Source organism: Eschscholzia californica, unplaced genomic scaffold (assembly GCF_041429995.1).
Source record: "Eschscholzia californica isolate CP2 unplaced genomic scaffold, dmEscCali1.0.p SCAF_2, whole genome shotgun sequence".
Classification (NCBI taxonomy): Eukaryota; Viridiplantae; Streptophyta; class Magnoliopsida; order Ranunculales; family Papaveraceae; genus Eschscholzia; species Eschscholzia californica.
In genome coordinates, this window is record NW_028238309.1 from 28338381 (window position 1) to 28362660 (window position 24280).

The 24280-nt window shown below is 40.4% G+C and overlaps 1 long non-coding RNA gene across 2 annotated transcripts; it reads right to left on the bottom strand.

Annotated features, from left to right (window-relative positions):
* Positions 1-17671: 17671 nt before the first annotated feature.
* On the bottom strand, positions 17672-22254 carry LOC147557254 (uncharacterized). 2 transcript variants are annotated; one of them, XR_015233900.1, is made up of 2 exons: positions 20560-22254; positions 17672-18944 (listed from the first exon to the last, which is right to left on the bottom strand). It is a non-coding gene; the product is annotated as an uncharacterized LOC147557254 (long non-coding RNA). The 2 variants fall into 2 exon arrangements; XR_015233899.1 differs by having other exon boundaries at positions 17672-18949.
* Between the last annotated feature and the right edge of the window lie 2026 nt (positions 22255-24280).

Genomic DNA, 24280 nt, shown 5'->3' on the forward strand with positions numbered 1-24280 from the left:
GAGAGAGAGAGAGAGATTAGTTGGAAGTTTTGTGATGGAATGATTGTGTTTACAAACGGGATTATGAGGAGTGGAAGGGATGGTTAGGGCGGCTGTGGGTGTCGTCGGACCCAATATTTAATCCCTATATTTATAGAAACAAAATTAGAGAGAGAAAAAACGTGGAGAAGTCAATGATGAGGTGAGTCAAAATTATGTATCGAAAGGAATGACGTTCATTGTTCTGTATTTTGTGACTTTAAAGTACATCCGCGATAGAGAAAGAGCAAGCATTTCTTCCTCTTCTCCATTTCTTGGTAATTTCTTTGGCAATGGCAACTATTGACTTCATTTCCATGATCTTCCCTAGAATGGTCTTTCTTGATTATTTCTCTGAAGTTGAAATGGAATGACCTCATTGATTCTTGGAAACTGTACCAAATTGGGGTGGACCAAACAGAGCTAGACTAAATTTAGGGGGGTAGTGGAGCGGGACTTTCACAGACTTTCATAGACAAAATGTCCCGTAGACATTTCAAGACATTTCGGATGAGTTATTATAGACAACATGTGTTCATAGACAATTTCAAGACATTGTGAGTTTGTAGACAAAATGTCTTTATAGACATTTCAAGACATTTGATCCATAGACAAAATGTCCTGGGGACATTTTAAGATCTTGAGTCCATTGACAAAATGTGTAATGCATATTATATTTGTGCTAATCAAAAATATATTTTTCGACTTTTGTAGACATCTGTGAATATTTGTGGACATTGATGGACATTTGGTAGACATTTATTATTTTAATATTATTATTATTATTTAATCACATGAAATAATATATTAATACTATGAAGGAGGGCAACAATTCCAGCCCCCGAAGATGACGCCAATCGCGAACGCACAACACACATGCGAAAATAAAATACCACAGGTTACCATCTCATCTCCCCTTCAGCTTCTTATCCCCAAAAATTATTTTGCGAATAAAGCCGTTAGGCAGGAGAAGTAGCGTTACAAGCTACACATTTTATTAATCGAATAAATGTTTTAGCAAAAAGGCGATACTATGAAGGAGGAGTCCTAGTGAAACTCGCCTAACTATGGCAAAGACAGATAGCTCTGGTAGCTAAGGCAACGACCAGAAACCTTAAGGAGCAGTCCTAGTTAAACTGAACTTTACTCGAGTAAAACGGACCCCTCACCAAGGTCCCAAGGAGGAGTCCTAGTTTAACTGACCGTGCTCAAGCCGGCAAAATTAGGTAGCTCTGGTAGCTAAGGCGACGACCAGAGGACCTTCAAGGAGCAGTCCTAGTTAAACAGAAGACTTGAGTGAAATGCGATCCCCACTGAGGATTGTAAGGAGAAGTCCTAGCTAATCTACAGCCCTGGCAACGGTGCCCAGGGTATAAGGAGAAGTCCTTGCGAAACTAGTCATGCAGAAGCAGACAAAACGACCCTGGTAGCACAAGCTACTACCAGGGGTACGAGAGGAGTCCCGGTGAAAACTAGTCGTGCTCAAGCCGACGAAACCAGCTCTGGTAGCCCATGCTACGACCAGAGGTCTAAAGAGAAGTCCTAGCTAAACTAGTCGTGCTCAAGCCAACGAAACCAGCTCTGGTAGCCCATGCTACGACCAGAGGTCCAAGGAGAAGTCCTAGCTAAACTAGTCGTGTTCAAGTCGATGAAACTAGCCCTGGTAGCGAAAGCAACGACTAGGGGTTCAAGGAGAGATCCTCGCCAAATTGGTTGAAACTATACTAGTAAAAGACAGCTTTCGGATCGATAAACCATGATCAGGGGCAAAAAATCGGACCCGAATATCGTTATGATTTACGGAGCTATGTTAATGTGGGTTTTATTTTGCATAAGGAAATAAATTAGAGCATGATAGATTAAGTATAATCTTCTTTAGTTTTTGCAGGAGCGGTCATTCGGAGCATGGGTAGTAAGTATAGGAATGCATTAGTAAGATAAGTTTAAATTAATGCCTCGTTTGTGATTTCAGGCAGCTACAGGTCGTACGTCAAGATAAAAACATAAAGCCATCCCATTATAAAAGTCAAAACAAAGTAAGGATATTTTTCGAAGTAGCAGAGAAAAATAACGAGGAAGACGGAAAACACAAAACAAAAACCAAGAAGAATTATGGTTGAGCTTCAGGAGGAGAGGAATCAGGTTGGTCGCCGGGATTAGGTTGAGGGACCGAAAAAGTATAACCCTCATCGGAGTCATCATCCACCGGGACCACGGAGGTGGCCGCCTCAACATCCCACTCATCGTCACTAAAAGGGAAATCTTCTCTGGAACCCCGATCGACCGTTACGGCGTTAACAAACATGGTCACTCGATCCTTATCAATATGGCATAGAGGAGTGGAATCCTTGGGAGAATAGAAGCGACGAGTCGCTTCCCAAGCCACCTGAAAACCCAATTTGCGTTGCTTCCTCAGGATAGCCGAGAATTCATCCCCACATTTGAAAGAAGATATCACCTTTTTTCGATTCGCCTCAGCCAGTTCGAGAATATTTCGACGTGAGAGTTTAAGGGCAGCTTTGTCCTTTTCCCTCTGAAGGACCAAAATGACTTCTTTTTCCTTGAGAGCTTCAAGCTGCTTCTCCAAAGCAGAAGCACGAGCATCAGACTGAGAGGACTGGAGAGCAGCACTGGTTCGAGAATGCTCCGCTTCCAGCTTCCATGAATCCCGTTCAGCGGGGGCTATCTTCAAGTCGTTGGTCAAAATCTCAGCCTCGGCCCTATAAGACAGAGCCTCTCGCTCGACTTTTTGGAGCTGGGCCTCCAGCTTCTCGATTGTGGATAGGTAAGATGCCACGTCATGATTAACTTGAGAATATTGAAAAAGAAGGGTCCGGACAGATAAGCAAGAGGAAGAAAGAACAAAACCAGCAAACAGAGAATGCAGGCTGAAATACCTCGCTTAAGAAGTAATGATAAAAACCATCGATCAAAGAGGTCACATGACGAGGAAGACCTTTGGGCCAGATAGCCAGTTTAGCAGATAAACCCATAGCGGTTGGAGCTTTACCCTTGTCCGCCGAATGGGTACTGGCCCTGGTCCTAGAAGCAACGACACTAACTTTAAGCAAGGGAGGAGCACTAGGAGAAAATATGATTGGGACCGAGGGAGAAGTCGGGCTACTGGGCTCACGAATAACGACGCCAGTGAAGGATATATTGCCTCAGTCAGAAGGAATGGTATCCTTCCGAAGGAGTGTCCTTCGACCAAGGTTGCAATGCGTACAATTTGGCGAATATGATCTTACTGACCTTACTCGGAAGATCATTAGTCCGGTCCAATTAGGGATCGTAATGCTTAGATTGAAGCTAACTACGATCGTCGGATAACTTCGGTAATCCGCGGCTAACATAGACTGGATCCTACAAGGGTTACACATACGAGTAATGACTTGAACGGAGAGAATTGACTAGAAGGAGAATGGCAAATAAGTGGATTGGATCCATTATTGGTAAGTCCATATTAGTTCGGAGAAGTCCGAAGAGATACATACATGTCCGGGCCCCAAAAGGGAGGCCTGGAAAGGCTTTAGGTGGGCCGGCCATGTGATGGCCGACCTAGGCAAGGGGCCGGCCATTACATGGCTGGTTAGGCCCTAAGTGGGCCGGCCATGGAATCCCATAAAGGGCTATGTTGGCCGGCCACTCAAAGTAACCTTAAAGAGGGTAATTTTGGAAGTTGCCTTGTAATTAGGTTTTAGGAATCCTAGTTTGGGTCTAATACCTCTTCTAGGGATTTCTATATATACCTAATTAGACAACCTAAAGAAAGAGACAGGAATTCAAGGTAAGAATTCTGGTCTGAGGGTTAACTGAAAGAGTTTCAGAATATACATCTCAGAGAGAGAGAAAAAAAAGGAGTTTTCTCAAGTATCTAGTCAAGAAGAAGGAGTTCTTCATCTCAACCTTCAAGAAGGTCCTAGCTGACTGAAAGGAGGGAGTTCAAGTCATATACTCGGTGTCTCAAGTAGAGGAGCTACACTTGGATCTCTTATCTTCCGAATACTGGTCGGGATTTAGTTCGTGGGAAAGCGATTAAGAGGTAATCTTCTTTCCAAACTAGTTCATTGATATGTTCATGTATAGATCCTAGAAACTAGTGTTAACCATAGAGATGTTTGAGATTCCACTAACAACACTAGACAATTAGGTGTATGAGATACCCTATGAGAACCCTTCAGTGGCATCACGAGCCGTTTGCATGAACTATCTTTGACTAGACGAATTAGATTCAAACTTGAACAACTAGATAATAGTGTTTATGGTGTTTGAATGGACATTCAAGCATATTTTGATGAGATCAAATTAGGGTTTTGAATGTGATTTTTGACCTAAAAACACTAAAAACATAGTTTTATGAAAAGGGTTTTCATAAACGAGCTTTAGGTTTTAAATTTTTTGATAAAAATCATCAAAACCATGAAGATTGGTTGATGAATTTGTCAAAAACAGTACCTAACAGCAGCTGGAACAAAGAAAAACAAAAAAGAATTCAGTTGGAACAGTAGAGTTTCCAAAATTTTTGAAAACCTAGCTGGCCGGAGTGGACAGGATGCGTCCAGGACGCGTCCGGGCCGGACCAGCACGTCTCGGACAGCTAGTCCGAGACAGGGTGGGACGCGGACTGGAAATCCCAGTCCATGAAGGACCGGGAATCCTAGTCCGAGACGGACTAGAAGTCCGAGACTCTCGGGTCTCGGACATCCTAGAGTGTCTAGGACGCGTCTGGGATATCCCAGTCGAACACGGACTAGGAGTCCGAGACTCTCGGGTCTCGGACGTCCCAGCGCGTGGAAGACGCGTCTGGGATATCCCAGTCCGAGACAGAATAGGAGTCCGAGACAGGAGCATCTCAGACATCCCTGACGCGTCTTAGACGCGCTCGAGGGTATCCTATTAAGTCTCGGTCTAGGACCGAGACACTGGATAATGGTCCGGACGCATCCAGAATGCGTCTGAAGCAACCAGACGCATCTAGGATGCGACTGAAAGCTTCCAGACGCGACTGGGATGCGACCGGAGCATCCAGAAGCGTCTAGGACACATCTGGACGCGTCCAGAAGGCATCCCAAGTAGGATGGCCGTGCCGTCTGTGCACAGAAGCGTCTGAGACGCGACTGTGGTGCACGAGTGCATCTCAGACCAAACATCCGAGATGGCCTATGTGCTGCCAGCCCAAGACACGTATGGGACGAGTCTGGATGTTCCAACACCTCTCGTACTGAGCATCCGAGAGGAGCAATAGATGACCCGATGGTCTGGACGCGTCTAGGCCGCGTCCAGGACGCATCTTAGACATCTCACCCGAGATGCCTATGGCCTGTCCTAGGACAGAAGCGTGTAGCTAGGCTAGGAAGCGTCTAGGTCTTTTTGAGTGTGACTCAAGGGCTTTTAGGCCTTGACCTAAATGGGAGTTTTTCAGACTTTTTCTCCCGGTTCCAAGCATAGTTTTTCCGACATTGACCCGGGTTAGAGAAGAACCCGAATGGAGTTTTTCCTTATATTGATTTAGGAAACAATTATGGAAGAAACATAATGTGCTTTTAGTTCGAGTATTATGAATACAAACTTTAGAGCCCATTAGACATAGAGATGTCACAAATTCCCACTATTAGCTATACGAGACATAGCAAAACCTAGAAACGAATCTAGGATACATACTTTGTGTATTATGAATGTCATATTATTGTATGTATGGATGTATGTGATTGCGTAGAATAGTATACCTTTAGATAAGATTATCGTTTCTTGTTCTAAGCACAAGAAGTTGTGCCCAAATAATACTTAGAGTATAGGGTCTTAGAATCTATTGACGAACCGAACGATGAGATCATGGTTCAAGTGGGAGTAGTCAATAGAGGTTCTTGGATTCGAATCCAAACGAACCATAGGCGAACAAGAAATAAACTTAAAAGATGAGATCTTTTAAGGGGTAATACTAAGATTTAACAAATCATTACGCAAACCCACATAAACTTTTACGTAATAAATCATGAATGGTTATGCAAGAGTTCACAGTAACGCAACTTGATAAATTACGTAATAAGTCCCAAAAAGAATTTTGAGTAAAGCCTACCCAGATTAAGACACCTGTTGCGCCCTTGTTCATCGATGGTGGGTCATGCCAAAGCAGGGTGCCATCTTTTACGTCGGGACAATACGGGTAGATCTATGAAGAGATCTACATGTCTAAATGGTTATTCTCAACGAGTCAGCAAAAGGGTTTTGGATTTCGGGGCTAAAGGACGATTTAACGTTTAAATCGTTAACCAAGAATCATAGGAGTATGATCAGTAAGGTGTTACTCACCCAGGACGACGAATTAAGGGCAGTGCCAAAGTACGCTTAATTTCGAAGGAATGGGATCTTGGAATTATATTATTCTAAGGGGACAACAAATATAGAATAATATACGCAAATTGAGAAAATTGTCAGGATAACAAGTTTAATCACTTTCGCATTTCTTACATGTAGTTTAATTATGACAAAGAACATCTTCAACCTCTATACCATGCTTGAGAAATTAAACGATACCAACTTCGTTCAATGGGAGATAAACTTGAGACAGGTTCTAGGAGAAAGCGCAGAAGTATTGGGCACTCCAATTCCCGTGCTTTCAGAAACCTCTTATGATGAAGAGCGTAAGCAAGTAGACGATATTCAAAGGAAGTCAGTGCCAGTAACCGGTTTAATGCTAAATGTCCATGGAAAGAAAATATATAGATATGTTCATTGACATGGAAGCATACACCATCATTCGACGACTCAGAGACGTGTTTGGAACACAATGTCGAATGGAGAGATTTAGAATCACAATGGTGACACTGGGGATGCGACTTGAGAAAGGGAAATCCGTTCGTTACCATGTTTTGGAGATGATTGATCACTTCAAAGACATGGAATGGATGGGATCTCCCATGCCAGTCGACATGGCGGTTGACCTCATCCTGAATTTACTAGATGAAAGATTTCAGGATGTAGTAACAAACTTTGAAGATAAGTTTGGCCAAGTTTCCTTTGAAAGTTTGCTCACAATTATGGAAGTAGCTGAAAGTAGGTTCAGCACACTTGAAACTGTAGAAGAAATTCTAAGTGTTCAGGAGACTGTAAATACGGGAACGGAAGACGTTAGAAGAAGGAAACCATCTGGCAAAAGAATGGGCAAGAAAGTACCGAAACCCAGAACCATCCTTCCTAACAAAAGATGTCTAGTATGCGGTAGTACATCTCATATTCGGTTAAGAGATTGCCCGCGGTTTTTGGAAGAATTAAACGACGGAACTGGGAGTTCCGGACAAGGTAAAAATTATTAAAAGTTATTCAATTAAATACTAATTCCTCAAGGTATGTGATACCTAAAAGACTCTTATCATTATGAATGACAGGAGCAAGTAGGAGCTGAGTATTTATTGAAGAGGAGATGAACCTGTCAAAAGCTAAGAAGGCAAGAGTTGCTGGAAAAGCTCAAGAAGGATCATAGACTCAATAGGCAATACTTTAAATCAGTTTTAGTATTCTTTTTCTTTTTAGAACATTGACTCTGTAATGAGATTATGGGAGTGAATAAAATATTTGATATTTTATAATAATGTTCTTAAAAGAGCCTATTTAAACTTTTAAGGAATTATACCGAACGATCCGACTTAGTCATTCTAATCTAGTCAAATAAGCTTGAAAGAACATGAATGAAACTAAAGTTGTTTGGTCACGTATCTCTCAACAATAGATAAATCATGGTTTGGACAAAGAAATTTGACAAGATCTCTCATGAGAGAACAGAGGTCAGTTAATCGTAGAAACTCATGTTAGACATAAAATTCTACAAGTGACTAGAATGGACTAAAAGACTAGATTTTGGAAAAGTTTTGGAAACAAATCCTAAATCAAGAAATGGGTCAAAGTGACTAAAGAATATGATGAGATCATAAGTTCAAAAGTCATCGATCTTCCAAAAGCACAAAAGTCTAATACGAATATGCCAACCCACTAAAACCTAGAATAAGCTATAGTGAATAATTGAGTCCATATGGATATGGATTTTTTTGGAAGGAGTTCTAAAAACTAGTCATTTATTCTAATGCCTACAGAGTGATAGACATAAGTTCTTCGGAAGGAAGAACGCGGTTTCCTCACAAATCATCGAAACACAATGAGATTGTTGTTCTCGATGGTGTCTTCATTAAAAGGAGGGTCCTTCAAAGAAGACAAGTGGGAGGAAAATATCGAATAGGATTCGATAAGAGCAACAAAAGGGAGTAAGGAGTTACTTGCCTTAAAACGAAAGGGAGTAAGGAGTTACTCGCCTTACGAGGGATGTCGCCTTGGGAATAAGGGACCAATCGCCTAGAAACTTCTTAAGGAGTTAAGAAGGTTGCTCAAAAACCCCAATGAGTCTTGAGAAGATTCAAACGGACTATAGCAGAACCACTCTGAAATTGGACCAGAAATCCAAAGATATAAGAGTAAGAATGGTTAAGTCTTGTTCGACAAGAAGGTAAGTGGGAGTGAAACAAGCAAGTTTCATGTCCTGTATGTAGGACACATACTCGAAAGGACAGAAGACGAGGGTAAATTAACTATGGGCATCAAAGTCTATAGCGATAGACTAAAGGATGATAAAGACCCGTTGAAAAGGAGTTTTGAAGAGATCTGAATAAGAAGATCTCTTGGAGAGAGATTCTACCCATCTCCCGTAATAAACATGGGAGAGACCCTTATGTTTGAAAACATAAGAACGATCATGAGATGATTGTTATTTACCCGAACATCTGAGAAATACTTGGAGTACAAAAGATGTCGTCGCCCATACAAGTCAGAAGATTGAAGAAAGTCATAAAAGTAATCTTCCGAAAATAAAGATAGGAATCTTTTAGGAAGGGCAAACAGATGGAAAAGAGTTTTTCATGCTGGGAGTCGTTACTAACTCTACTAGATAAGAAAATAAAATTAGAACTTGGGAAGTACTAATATCAGTGGGATAAACTGATATTTATCATAAAAGCTTACGAAGGGGTTCGAAAGCAAGATAATAACAAAGCGAAGTGTAGATGAAACTAAGCTGTCACCTTAGAACGATCATGGAGATGCTCGAATCTAAGGAATTAGGATCAAGGAAGAAGTATCCTAAGAAGACTTGTAAAATTGAGAACGTGAAGGAGTTCATGCGGGTGCTCAAATTTTACAGACTCTTGTTATCCGAAATAAACTTGGTTTATTTCGTCATCTAAATTATGGTTTAGAATTTAGACGACAGTCCAAAAAGATGGAGTGTTCCAAGTAGGTTTATTAGATACGTGATCTAATGAAAGAAACCCTACTAAGTGAACATGGAAGCACACCATCTTACTATCCCTAGTCTAGGTCATTAATTGGACAATAATGACTTAAGAAGACTAACATGAGTGATTGACAAGATAGCGTTGTTTCTTGGGCTATGGGAATAGGAGTATTCAAAGGTCAACTTCATGGGTGTATAGTTGATGGACTGGAAACCCTCCAAGTGAGAGTACTTCATGAGTTGAAGTTGTAAGTTGTCATAACTCTCATTTAAGCAAATTGGAGAGATTCCTCAAAACATGAGTACTCACTCAGTTTATGGAAGGAATGTCGAACTTTAGTACCGTTAAACGCCAGCCGTAAAAAGTGGTTATAAAGGAGGATTACTAGGGGAGACAGGATAGACATGAAATTGAGTGGGAGTACAAGAATGGAATATGTTTTCCTGAGTAAAATCAGGACAAAGTATCTCCGGGCCACTTGATGAGAAACAACTGAAAAATGCATGGTCGTGCTCAAACAGATTAAGAGTTAATCGTTTGGATTGGAAGTTGTTCTCGGGATCAAGAGAGTCTGATGTATATGACATATCAGATGAGATACGAAAAACATGGGAATCGAGCATTGCACTTGTTCTATGTACAAGTGGGAGACTGAAGGATATATTGCCTCAGTCAGAAGGAATGGTATCCTTCCGAAGGAGTGTCCTTCGAACAAGGTTGCAATGCGTACAATTTGGCGAATAGGATCTTAATGACCTTACTCGGAAGATCATTAGTCCGGTCCAATTAGGGATCGTAATGCTTAGCTAGAAGCCAACTACGATCGTCGGATAACTTCGGTAATCCGCGGCTAACATAGACCGGATCCTACAAGGGTTACACATAAGAGTAATGACTGGAACGGAGAGAATTGACTAGAAGGAGAATGGCAAATAAGTGGATTGGATCCATTATTGGTAAGTTCATATTAGTTCGGAGAAGTCCGAAGAGATACAAACATGTCCGGGCCCGAAAGGGAGGCCCGGAAAGGCTTTAGGTGGGCCGGCCATGTGATGGCCGACCTAGGCAAGGGGCCGGCCATTACATGGCCGGTTAGGCCCTAAGTGGGCCGGCCAAGGAAGCCCATAAAGGGCTATGTTGGTCGGCCACTCAAAGTAACCCTGAAGAGGGTAATTTTGGAAGTTGCCTTGTAATTAGGTTTTAGTAATCCTAGTTTGGGTCTAATACCTCTTCTAGGGATTTCTATATATACCTAATTAGACAACCTAAAGAAAGAGACAGGAATTCAAGGTAAGAATTCTGGTCTGAGGGTTAACTGAAAGAGTTTCAGAATATACATCTCAGAGAGTGAGAGAGAAAAGGAGTTTTCTCAAGTATCTAGTCAAGAAGAAGGAGTTCTTCATCTCAACCTTCAAGAAGGTCCTAGCTGACTGATAGGAGGGAGTTCAAGTCATATACTCGGTGTCTCAAGTAGAGGAGCTACACTTGGAGCTCTTATCTTCCGAATACTGGTCGGGATTTAGTTCGTGGGAAAGCGATGAAGAGGTAATATTCTTTCCAAACTAGTTCTTTGATATGTTCATGTATAGATCCTGGTAACTAGTGTTAAACATAGCGCTAACAACACTAGACAATTAGGTGTATGAGATACCCTATGAGAACCCTTCAGCCAGCTGGGTTCCGGCCAATCACAGATTTTGTATGAGATATTTTCACGCCAGAAGAGGACGGAAGTTCATCGGTCCTAGCCCGCTTCCGAAGGAATCCTAATGACAAAAAAAAGGGGGAGAGAGAAGAAAAATCAAAACATGAACATCTAGAAAGAGAAATCATCAGAAAAAGCATTTTTAACAAAACCTCACCTGGGAGAGGAGGAAGCACTTGAGCCTGATGAAGGGCTTGAAAATCGACTAAGTTCTCAGGGATTAAACCCTCTTTTCCCTTGTCCAGAGCAGTCAGGGCTTCAAGACACTTGACATCTTCAGCATCAGGAATGATTTTTGGACGGTCATGAGAAGAATTAGGAGCACGGGGAATAAACCCAAAATCTTCAATAGGAAGAGAAAGACGAACAAAAAGGAACCTTTCCTTATAGTCTTTGGGGATATTAGAAGCAGAGAAGAACAGACCGATACGAGATGAAAAATAATACCAATTCTGATCACTGGACTTGAGAGAGAAGATCTTATCAAAAGTATAAAGACTAGCCTTCTCACCTTGTTGAAGACAAAGGAAATAAAACGCCATAATGGTCATCAAAGCATTAGGGCTCAACTGAAAGAGTTGATGATGCGGGAGCATCGGAGCTAGATCAACCCGAGCTTACCCAAACAGCTCTAGATCATGAAGCAGGTTTGGAACAAGCAGCGCTGGGATACGACGATATTCCTACCCGGGGTCCGAGCATTACTTTACTGAAGTTGGACCAATCACATGGATAATTATGGTCTTTAAAGAAGTTTCTCGCCGACTTGAAGAGTCATTCTCGTTTTAGTAACTTGCATTAAATTTAGTCTAGTCTTTCTACATTCATGCATTTAAACTAAGAAAGTTTCCAATGTAACTAGATTCTATGCATTTAGACTAGCTTTTATTTCCCCATTTAATGTATTATCCTCTATATAATGAGGCTTATTATGAATGGAAATTAGAGAATATTGAATTGGAAATTATAGTCTTTGTGACTATGGATCTGTTTAGATCAACTCCTTTATCCTCTGGTTTTGGAAGAGCCATTGGTGGTGGACTTTGAGCGTCTTTATCATCTGGTGGTGGCAACTTTATCCAGGTGTGGTGTTAGCTCAACCGGTTTCTTTATCACTTTGTGGTGGCAACTTTATCAAAGTGTGGTGATCCGGATCTTCCTAGTTACTCTGTTACGATTTTACATTCACTCCGTACTCACGCTTCCGGCAAAACGCATCAAGTGGTATCAGAGCTCTAATTCAGGTTGGTGGAGTGAAATTATAAGCTTCTGAGGATTGACTCTTATAATTCAAGTGGTATCAAGTGAAGTTATAAATCCCCTGTTTTGATAATATGGAATTTCCAAGAGGATTGACTCTCGACCAAGCATACGCTGAGCGTATTGGTAGAGAAATGAAGGAAATGAGGCAACAAATGCAACAAATGGTTCAAGCTTTTAATGACATGAATGTGCAAGCGCAACCAAGAAGATGAAGAGTTGGAGATAACCATTCATCTTCTGATGAAGACGGACGTGTTTCTCTTAGTTCTAATGATGATCATAATGTTAGTTCTGGACGTGGGAGAAGAAGAGATATTCGACCACATCAACACACTCGACAAGAAGAATTCAAAGTTGATTTTCCAGATTTTGAAGGTAATCTAAATCCAGATGACTTTCTAGATTGGTTAAGATCAATGGAACGTGCATTTGAATATAATATTTATGATGATGAGAAAAAGTATAAAATAACAACCTTAAGGCTAAAGGGTTATGCTAGCCTTTGGTGGGATGCTCTTAAGTCGCAGCGATTAAGAGAAGGCAAGACCAGAATCAGGTCTTGGGAAAAGCTAAAACGACATATGAAGAGGAGATTTTTACCCGATGATTACAAGCAAGATTTGTATTTAAAGCTTACACACTTGCAGCAAGAGAAGAAGAAAGTAGAAGAGTATACAAGGGAGTTTGATATTCTGTAATTACAGTGTGATGTTCAAGAACCAAATGAGAAGACTATTGTACGCTTTGTACATAGTTTGAATGATGAGATTTCAACCAAGGTAGAACTGCAACTTTTCTGGAGTCTTGATGACGTCAAGAAGCTTGCTATCAAGGTGGAGAAGCAGATCAAAACAAGCAAGAAGTCGTACACCAGATCCTACAATCCAGTTTCTTCTTTGATTCCAAAAGGAGCTGTGAAGAGTGATGTTAGTAGCAGCAGCAAAAAGACAGAAATTCAGAATTCATCAAGGCCTATGGATGTGAATTTGAAGAAGAAGCGCTTTAAATGTCAAGGATTTGGGCATTTTCAGGCTGAATGTCCTAATCGAAGAGTTATGACCATTCAAGAGATTGAGGAGATTGAAGAAGAACTAAGACAGGAATCTCATGATTTAGAAGTTGCTGATCCGAAAGTTCATGAGGAAGATGATGAAGTCATTGAGCAACCTAATTGAGGAGAATTGTTGGTGATTCGAAGGGTGTTGCATTCTGTTCCTAATACAGAAGAAGAGCAACGATAAGCTATTTTCCAGAGCCAGTGCACAATCAAAGGAAAAGTCTGCAGTTTGATAATTAATAGTGGAAGTTGTACTAATGTGGCATCTAGTACACTTGTGGAGAAGTTGAGTTTACCAACTATAAAGCATCAACAACCTTACAAATTGAAATGGTTGACCGATGGAAGCAAGTTGCAGGTTTCTAAACAGGTAGCAATTTCCTTTTCTATTGGGAAGAACTACCATGATGAGGTAATCTGTGATGTCATTCCAATGGATGCTTGTCATCTATTGCTTGGCAGACCTTGGGTGTTTGATAGAAGAGCTGTACATGATGGGTACAAGAACACTTATTCTTTTCATAAGGATAAGAAGCATATTACATTGGCACCATTATCACCTACTATGTGTGCTAAGTCTGCAACAGAGAAATGCTAGGAGAACATGTTTTTGGGTGAAACCAAGATTATGAAGAAGATGGATAAGGGCAAGGAGGTCTTTGCTTTACTGGTGGTTGAAAAGAATGGCGGAGCTGAAGTGATTTCTCATCCATTGATGCAAAAATTGATGAATGAGTTCAGTGATGTTTTTCCTAAAGATTTACCACCCGGACTACCTCCAAACAGAGGTATTGAGCATCAAATTGATTTACTACCAGGTGCACCTTTGTCAAATCGTCCTGCTTATAGATGCAATCCAGAAGAGGCTAAGGAATTGCAGAAACATGTGCAAGAGCTGATTGATCGAGGGTATGTCAGGGAGAGCATGAGTCCATGTTCTGTACCAGCTCTGCTTGTACCAAAGAAAGATGGTTTGATGGGGATGTGTGTAGACAGCCGAGCTATTAACAAGATAACTATCAAGTATCGTTATCCTATACCCAGGTTGGATGACGTGCCAGATGAGCTGAATGGATCAAAGGTATTTTCGAAGATTGATCGAAGGAGTGGATATCACCAGATCAGAATGAAGGAAGGTGATAAGTGGAAGACTGCATTCAAGACAAAGAATGGACTGTTTGAATGGCTAGTCATGCCATTTGGATTATCCAATGCACCCAGCACTTTCATGAGACTAATGAATCAAGTTGTGCGTGATTTAATTGGAAACTTTGTTGTGGTTTATTTTGATGATATTCTTGTCTACAACAAAACTGAAGAAGAGCATGCTATACACCTCAGGGAAGTTTTCAAGGTGTTGAGGAGAAACAAGCTATATGTTAAGCCAGAGAAGTGTGAGTTCTTTACTTCGAGCGTTGTGTTTCTTGGTTATATTGTTTCAGATAAGGGCATTTCAGTAAATGAAACTAAAGTTGAAGCTATAAGGAGTTGGCTTCTTCCGGCAACCCAATCTAATGTAAGAAGCTTTCATGGACTTGCATCATTTTATAAACGCTTTGTGAAGAATTTCAGCATTGTCGTGGCGCCAATAACTGAATGCTTGAAGAAGGACAAGTTCGAATGGAGCATTGCTACACAAAAGGCATTTGAACTGGTGAAACAGAAGCTATGTGAAGCACCTATTTTAGCACTTCCCGACTTTAATCAAGTGTTTGAGGTTGAATGCAATGCTAGTGGAGTGGGAATTGGAGCTGTTCTTATCCAAGGACAACATCCCATAGCTTATTTCAGCGAGAAGCTTACAGGAGCACAGAAAAACTATTCAACTTATGATAAGGAGTTTTATGCTATTGTAAGAGCTTTGACTCATTGGGAGCATTATTTAAGGCCAGGTCAGTTCATTTTGCATTCTGATCATGAGGCACTGAAGTTCATAAACAACCAGCACAGGCTAAACAACCGACATGCTAAATGGGTAGAATTTCCACAATCCTTCTCATTTGTGTCAAAGTACAAGGCTGGGAAAACTAATATTGTTGCTAATGCACTCTCAAGGAGGTATGCTTTAATCTCTATTCTGGATTCTCGGATTATGGGATTCGATTTGTTGAAGACTTTATATGATGAAGACTTAGACTTTGTTGAAGTCTATAATGAGTGCAAAAAGGGAGTTACAAATCAGTACCATTTGCAAGGCAGATTTCTTTTTAAAGGAAACTAGCTCTGCGTGCCAAGGAGTTCTGTTCGGGAATTGTTGATTCGTGAAGCACATGGGGGAGGCCTTTCTGGTCATTTTGGGATTAATAAAACGTTGGACATGCTTCAGGAGCATTTCTTTTGGCCCAAGATGGTCCGAGATGTTCATTCAATCATAGAACGATGTGCCACATGTCAAAAGATAAAAAGCCATTTCCAACCAGGTCTGTACACTCCTTTACCTGTTCCAATACAGCCCTGGGATGATGTGAGCATGGATTTTATTGTGGGACTACCAGGAACTCAGAGGGGAAAAGATTCTATCATAGTGGTAGTTGATAGGTTCAGCAAAATGACACATTTTATTCCTTGCCATAAGACTGATGATGCTAGTATGGTTGATGACTTGTATTTCAAGGAGGTTGTACGCCTTCATGGTATTCCTAAAACCATTGTTTCTGATCGTGATTCAAAGTTTCTGAGCTATTTCTGGAAGACTTTGTGGAGGTTACTTGGTACTAAGCTCTTTTTAGTACTTCTTGTCATCCACAAACTGATGGTCAAACAGAGGTGACAAATAGAACCTTAACTACTCTTTTGAGACGCTTGATAAAGAAGAACTTGAAGGAATGGGATCTGAAGCTAGCTCATGCTGAGTTTGCTTATAATAGGTCAACAAGCTACACTACAAAACGTTCACCTTTTGAGATTGTGTATGGTCTTAATCCACTTACTCCTATTGATTTGATTTCAATACCTTTAGGGTTTGAGGCAGACTTTGAAGCAAAAGAAAGGGTAACTACAATGAAGAAGCTACATGACAATGTTCGGGCAGTAGTTGAAAAAAGTTAATGAGAAGTACAGAAAAAAGGCTAACAAGAACAGGCGAGCTAAGTATTTTGAACCAGGTAATTTGGTCTGGTTACACCTAAGAAAGGAGAGGTTTCCAAATAAACGCAAGTCGAAGCTAATGCCAAGAGCAGAGGGTCCTTTTAAGATACTTGAGAAGTTTGGTGATAATGCTTACAAACCAGAGCTTCCAGGTGACTATGGTGTTTCGGCTACATTCAATGTAGGTGATCTTTCTCCATATTTTGAAGATGAGGAGCTATCAGATTTGAGGACAAATCCTTTCCAACCCAGAGAGTCTGATGCGGGAGCATCGGAGCTAGATCAACCCGAGCTGACCCAAAAAGCTCTGGATCATGAAGCAGGTCTGGAACAAGCAGCGCTGGGTTACGACGATATTCCTACCCGGGGTCCGAGCGTTACTTTACTGAAGTTGGACCAATCACATGGATAATTGTGGTCTTTAAAGAAGTTTGTCGCCGACTTGAAGAGTCATTCTCGTTTTAGTAACTTGCATTAAATTTAGTCTAGTCTTTCTACATTCATGCATTTAAACTAAGAAAGTTTCCAATGTAACTAGATTTTATGCATTTAGACTAGCTTTTATTTCCCCATTTAATGTATTCTCCTCTATATAATGAGGCTTATTATGAATGGAAAAATCAGAGAATATTGAATTGGAAATTATAGTCTTTGTGACTTTGGATCTGTTTGGATCAACTCCTTTATCCTCTGGTTTTGAAAGAGCCATTGGTGGTGGACTTCGAGTGTCTTTATCATCTGGTGGTGGCAACTTTATCCAGGTGTGGTGTTAGCTCAACCGGTTTCTTTATCACTTTGTGGTGGCAACTTTATCAAAGTGTGGTGATCCGGATCTTCCTAGTTACTCTGTTACGATTTTACATTCACTCTGTACTCACGCTTCCGGCAAAACGCATCAGTTGAAGCCCATAGTGATTCAGCAACTCAACAAGAAAGAAGGGGAAGAGAAACACCAAGCCATGTTGAAAAAGACTTCATAAACTCCGATACGATGATCATCGGTGTAGCAAATCTGGTCACTAGGAGACGGGAGGATAAGTTCGACGGTAGCCGGAATCATATGGTCAGCTCGGAGAGCTTCTAGGTCCTGCTGGGTCATACGACTGCAGGGTTAATGGAATCCTGGGAAACGCGGCTACTTCACCATTAACAAGGCACCAAGCGTCCACGCATGCCGAAAAGACTGCCGTGAATAACAGTCCAAAAGATCAGCACCGAAAACGCGTGATAACAAGATCAAATAAGTGACGTCACAAGATCACGTCTAGAAAAGAAATTAATTACTCGAGCAGAAGTTGTGGTGTGCCCTGAAGAGGCGAGCCACGCGTCAAACCAACCAAGGCAAACACAACTCAAGTCAGTTCTGGAAAATACAACTATAGGGGAAGAAAGCTTCAGCACCAGCAGCTCCCGCCAGCTCAGTACAGATTAGCTCGGGGATGCACAACTCTGAAAAATTAGAAAAAAGACCAAGATCCACGAAACAGTTCTGGTTCAGGTAAAGTCCTCGACTTCAGGATCTTCAAATGATTAAAACACACAAATTAGTTCGATTCCTCAGTCTCATTACTCTCGACTAAGGAGTGGTGGGACTCATGATGATGCATAAAATGACCAGACGTTGACTAACGTCTGGAGAGTCAAGATCAGACCTGAAGTCTACTGGGTCAACCCGGCTTAAGGCAGCAGGACCGCTGAGCCCCTGATGGTCCATCAAATATTCCCCTAATTGGGAGGTCGGCCAGAAGACACCAACCCTGCAAAACGCCCTTAGCATGAACAGATCAACCTTGGGATCTCTAAAGGAGTAAGGGGGGTCCAAACAGATCCAACCAATGTCTCACGCCCAGAACTAGGGAGGTAGCAGCGCTAGGCGATCTATCGACTTAATCCCGAATCTTCAAGAAAGATCTCAGTCGGCTACACATCTCGAAGTGTTTAAGCCAGCTTGAACCCCACGTAATTAAATGAGGAAACTTCTCTTATAGGATCTATCACATCGGAAAGATATCTACGAAGGATCCTTCAACTTAGGAACTTCCACTTATCAAAGATTCGAGATAGACTCTAAGAGAAACCCTAGATACTCAAGGGAGGAAACTTTCCTTTTGGGTGTGACGGCAACTGCCTCACTGTCGCAGCTAATCATAGTCGGCCTAACATCGCCTATAAAAGGCCCCCACATCGTCCTTCCCAGGACATGATCTCTTCACCCAAAAAGATCACCCTAAACTCAGAGTTCTCATAACTCGCCCCCAAAAGGATCAATCAATATTCATTCTTTTACTGCAAAGAGCACCCTGACTTGCTTGAGCGTCGGAGCTATTTTCGAACCCTTTGCAGGTTTTTCCCCCTTCTGGAACAGACGAACAGGAACAGGAACAAGGAGTCAGGAGCTGGACCAAGGAGCGAGGAGCAGAGCGGGAAGCAAAGCAGGAGGCAGAGCAGGGAGCAGGAACTCAAAGCCGAGAACATTCAACTTAACAGAATAATCGAACATAACGTAGGCTATCATGCATCAACTCCCTATTTCATGCTGATCTGACGGAAAACCATTTTTTGACATCAGCAAGTTCGTTTTCATTAACCAAAGAATAATGATGATACAAGTATTAGTAATGCTAGAGAAGGCGAAGTGCTAGGTAAATTTTCGACGTGCCAAAGCCACGTCAGAAATTTTGCCCAGCTGGTGCATGGGACTTTGCTTTCTCTCCCAAAATTTTAGATTGATCTGTCATTTTCAATGGTGTTAAAATCGTTCCCTCCATACCTTTATAATTTGGATGGTACAAGTCTCCTCGACACATTGAGCCTTATTATAGCATAAAGACAAATAAAGAGGTGGATTCGAATAAACTCTGTCGCTGAGCTTAATCTGACGAAAGGGACAGAGTAGGGATGACGACAAACGTAAGCTTGATACTTTGAAAGTGTAAGTACATCAAGAGGGATCTACTTGTAATAGTTTTATCTTAGATTACAACTAAAAGATTTCAATGTTATCACGAAGTAACACCTTATTTGAAATTTGAAATACACATTTGAATGAGTCAATACGAGACCGAGTCAAAGCTTTATCACCCTCCTCAAGCTAAACGGACGGGTCGTGAAGTGAGAGCTTGGAGTAATGAAACGGATGGGCCTAAAAAGTTTCCTAAATAGGTCTACACCCGCAAGTGCACGGGTGTCAAGTTGTAATATTTCTGGAAAGACCGGTTCGTTCCTCAGAGACTAGTTAAACTTATTCCAAAAATTAGGAAGTAATAAGATTTTAAAATGATTTGGTTTTGGTTTTGAAATGAATAAAATATTAAAATAAAATCACGGAAAGAAAATACAAATGATACAAGGAACTCAAATGGGGGGAGGTGAAATGGGAGAGAGACTAAGGTTTCTAAATTCACCACATACAATCAGTTTAAGAACCAATAATTAGATAAATTAAATCTCTTTTTTATAACTCAGAATTTCGGATAATAAACTATCCTAATTCTGGGAGATGTTTTCGTTAAAACCCCGATTAAAAGATTGAACATGTTTTCATCCTAGCCCTAGATTAGATGTTCAGTTAATCATAATATGAGATTAAAGTACATATAAAGAATAAAAGAGAAATAGGGAGAAAACTAAACTTTCCCTGGAAATGATTTCCTGTCTGGCAGCCAAACGCGCCCTAAGGAGCAGTTTTCCTTCTGGTTTTATTGTTTTACAGACAAACAGACCCTTAGGGAAATCGATTTTCTCATCTTCTCGTAAACGATTTCTCTGTGGGAAAATAATTTTCCCACGGATTTTCTCGTATTCCCCACTTGGATTCTCTTTCTAACTTTCTGTAATCTCTCTCTCTCTCTAATATAACTCTTCCTTTATCTCTCTATATCTAATGTAACCGAAAAGAAGGAAACTATATTGATGAAATCAATCAAAAAAACAAATTTTATGAACATGAATACATTTCTCTTCGAATCTCTCTCTGTTTCTATCTCTAACTCTCTAGTTCTTTCTTTCTCTCTCTCTATTCTCCCTTTTGAAGGGATTTATACCCTTATACTAGTGTTTATAGCGGATAACGACATCTAATGTCTAACACTAATATCCCCAAGATCATCATGCAAAACTAGTAATTAACTAATAAGAAGACAGTAGATTACCTTAATCGCTATTTCCTTCGAGCTAGTTGAATAGATTAAAGAAGACCAAGAACTTCAATCGTAGCTCCTCTACTTGGGACACCGAATAGTGTATTTAATCTCCCTCCTTGAAAGCTCGCTAGCACTCCAATGGTGGTTTGATAATAAGAAGACCTTCTTCTTGCTTGACTAGAAGATAGCTTGGGAATTAGCTCACTTTCTCCTCTCTACTTGATGTGGTAGAGTAAGAAAGCTTAGAGAAAAATTCCACACCTTATTCTCTGCCCTAAGAGTGTTTATATAGAACCCTAATAAGAATCCACCTCCTTTTAGGTTTCCTAAAACATCTTTAGAATAATATTTAGGGAAATTGTCGAAAATAGCAACTATTGATATTTTCTCAATTACGTAAGGAAAGGTGTTCAAACACCACGAAAATTGGCAGATATAATTCTTATTATATCAGCAACTAACCTTCCAAAATTCAGCCTAATCCGAGTCCTAGAAGTATTCGAATCGGTCTAGGCCCAAAACCCTTATTTCGGGCCTTTTTGCTATCTTTTGCCCAAATTCTATTTAGGCCTATGAGATATGTTTATGGGACATTCCCAATGTTATATCACACTCCCACTAGTCATATCATCTGATTAAATACCCATTCTTATGTGTAACCCGATGTAGGATCCGATCGAAGTTAGCCGCGAGTTACTTCGTAATTCGACGATCGTAGTTGGTTTCTAGCTAAACATTACGACCCCTAAATCAATCGGACTTGATGATCTTCTTCATAAATTGTTCTAGCCGACATATTGCTCGCATTGCCATCTTGGTCGAAAGACATCTCCTTCAACTCCTTCACCTTTATCTCACTAAAACTACAAGAAAAACCAAAAGAAGAAGAAGATGATGATGATAAAATTGGTTTGTTCTCTGTCTCTGTCTCTCTCTGATCTTCCTGGTTTGGTGAGCTCGAGAGGCTCCTCCCAGCCGAGCTGAGATCCTTGTTGCTTCTCTGTTCTGTAATATATATGAAAAAGAAAAGAGAAAATCTCTCTGTGATATATTTGATCTTCAATCAGTCTCCATTCGAATCTCTCTTCCTCTGAAATTTCTATATACCACCTCGATTCTCTGAATTCTATTAGAAATCAGAGAGAGAATAATAGTAAGTCCTGTCTCCATTGCTCCTCACGGTTCTCTCTCTCTCTAGAATCTCTGCGAAATTTCTTCTCCATCTTATTCTGATCTTTAGTTGGAAAATCCCATCTTTGTAATACCCATGATCAACACCTCTTCCAATCTCGATTATCTTCTTTCCATTGTTGAATTCCAAGAGAGATATATGGATATCTTCTCTCACTTTCCAACTCGGTTATAATCGAGTCTCACCTTCATCTCTTTAAATATCTCCATCTCGGTTTGATTCTCTCTTCAACCTTCATCTTCTCTCATTTTATTTCTCTCTAGAATACTTTCTCTTTCCATCTCGGTTTGATTCTCTCTTCAAACTAACAGAGAAGATTTTATTTCCTTCTCAATCTCCATAATCTTCAACGCCAATAGTCCTCTCATTCGAATCAATCTTTCTCCTTTTCTCTCTACAAATATCCTTCCTCATTCTTTCCTTTAATTTCTATCCTCTTTTCATTTTCAAGAGAAATAAAATCGTCTCTGTTAGCTTTTAAGAGAGGCAACAAGATAAGAGGATAAAGGGAGATAAAGATAAAAATTAGGAAATCCCTAATCAATTGGCAGCTGTCATGAGGGAAAATATTAAGGAATCCCACGTGAATGTTAGGTTGCCTGGTACCAATAGAGTACGACGGTGTAACAGGAGCTATCTCGTTAAGTGCATGGCAGTTAAGACAACCGTCGGATGAAGCTATTCGGTAACGCGCCACAAGATAGGCCATTGGATCATGAGGGGAGTCACGTGGTATTGTGTCTCGCGGAGCAGTGAATCGCCGCCTAAACTGGATGCTCAAACCATCCCATGTGTACCACCAACATACCGAAAATTAGCCCCCGCCAACAGATTATTAGCCACGTGTATCTGGAGTCCTTAGCTTCAATTTAGTCAAATGACTTTGACTCAACCTTTGACCAGGTCTATTTTGCTTACCCGGGCTCCGATTTAACTCTCGTTTTCGCCGTTGGGTTCGTCTTGGACTCTACTTTCCATTAAACCATCAATATTAGCTAAAATTACCAGAATACACAAATGACCATAATGTCCCTCGCATGTCTTTCTCCTCATTTTATCTGTATTTCGCATTGAACTCCGTAAAAGACACCTGAGTAGGAAAAACTAGCAAATCATGAGAGTAACTGCTCAAAATGGACTAACTAGTATGAGTTAAGAGACTTAGATGGGACATTTTTATGTCTCATCAAACATCCCCAAACTTAGATTTTGCTAGTCCTCGAGCAAAACAGAAAGATAGGACTAAACCCAATTCACCACTTTCGTAGGGAATCACGATTGCACTTAGCACGTGCAACAAGCCGTTAAACCTCTAGGTTACCCTAGAGGACGAGTTTCGTCTCGTGAGGGTTTACAGTGAATATACCCACAGAATTCAAAAATCTCAAAAATGCAGAAGGGTCTAAAAATGATATGGACTAAAAATGTTTATCCGGTAGATTTTCAAAAGTTAATAGAAATGAAATTTAAGTCGACCAAACCATACAAATGCTAAAAATCCTTTCACTACTAATCAAGACCCGAAGTGCACGTGACCAGCCAATATAAGTATCATTTCGGTTCTGAAAAGACAAGACCTTGATTACCGTCTCGATATATTTCGCCTCGACTACTGCCTCACGGTCATACACTCTAAAATTAAAGTCACTCAAGAATGGTTCACTCTATGTGTTAGTATGAATATGAAGGAAAACTCAACACATGGAAAAGACGGACTAAAATTTTGTGGACGACTGATCTCAAAGAAGGAAACAACCACTAATATGGAATGGGGAAACTAACCAACTCTTCTCACCTGGTCTACTATCTAACAATGTTTCCTAGAGGTCAATAGATGCTAAGGATGAACTAAAACTCTTGAGAACTTGACGTCTTCAAATCTTCAAGAATTTCTTCAAAGGATAAACACTTAAACTAAACAAACATTTTTCTTTCTTTTTCTATTTCTATTTTCTTTCTGTCTTTTTTTTTTTTTTTTTCAATACACTTTTGGTAATAAAATGCAAAATATACAAAGTACTTTCTTAACACTTTCCTTGGGTATAATTCTCTCCACTTTGCTTCATGCCTTATGCTCAGGGTCCTAAATGATGAGGTTCCTATCTTCCTCTAGTTGACACTGTTTTCAAGTTTTTAAACTACAAGAGAAAGGTTCGCTTCATGATGACATCCCTAGTGGTTGTAAATTTTAAACTCAAGAGATCAAATGAGTTCTTCTTTCAATATTGCGAGGTTGAGTAGCTCTTCATTCTACTCAGAATTAGCTCAGAAGAGATCACTCAAAACAACAAGAAAGGCTCAGAATCTCACATAGGTTAAGTCTCCACAAATGATCGATTAAGTTCTCTCAGAAAAGTCTACTCGTCACCTATCTAACACTCACATGGCTAGTGCACAAACAACTTCAAGACTCGAAATTCGTGAAACAACCTTTAACAAAAGCATAGTACAACCAACTAAACTCTATGACTATTAACAAGCAAAAACAACTAGACTCACATTTTCAATCCAAAAATTTTAAATTTTTGAACCCTTTTG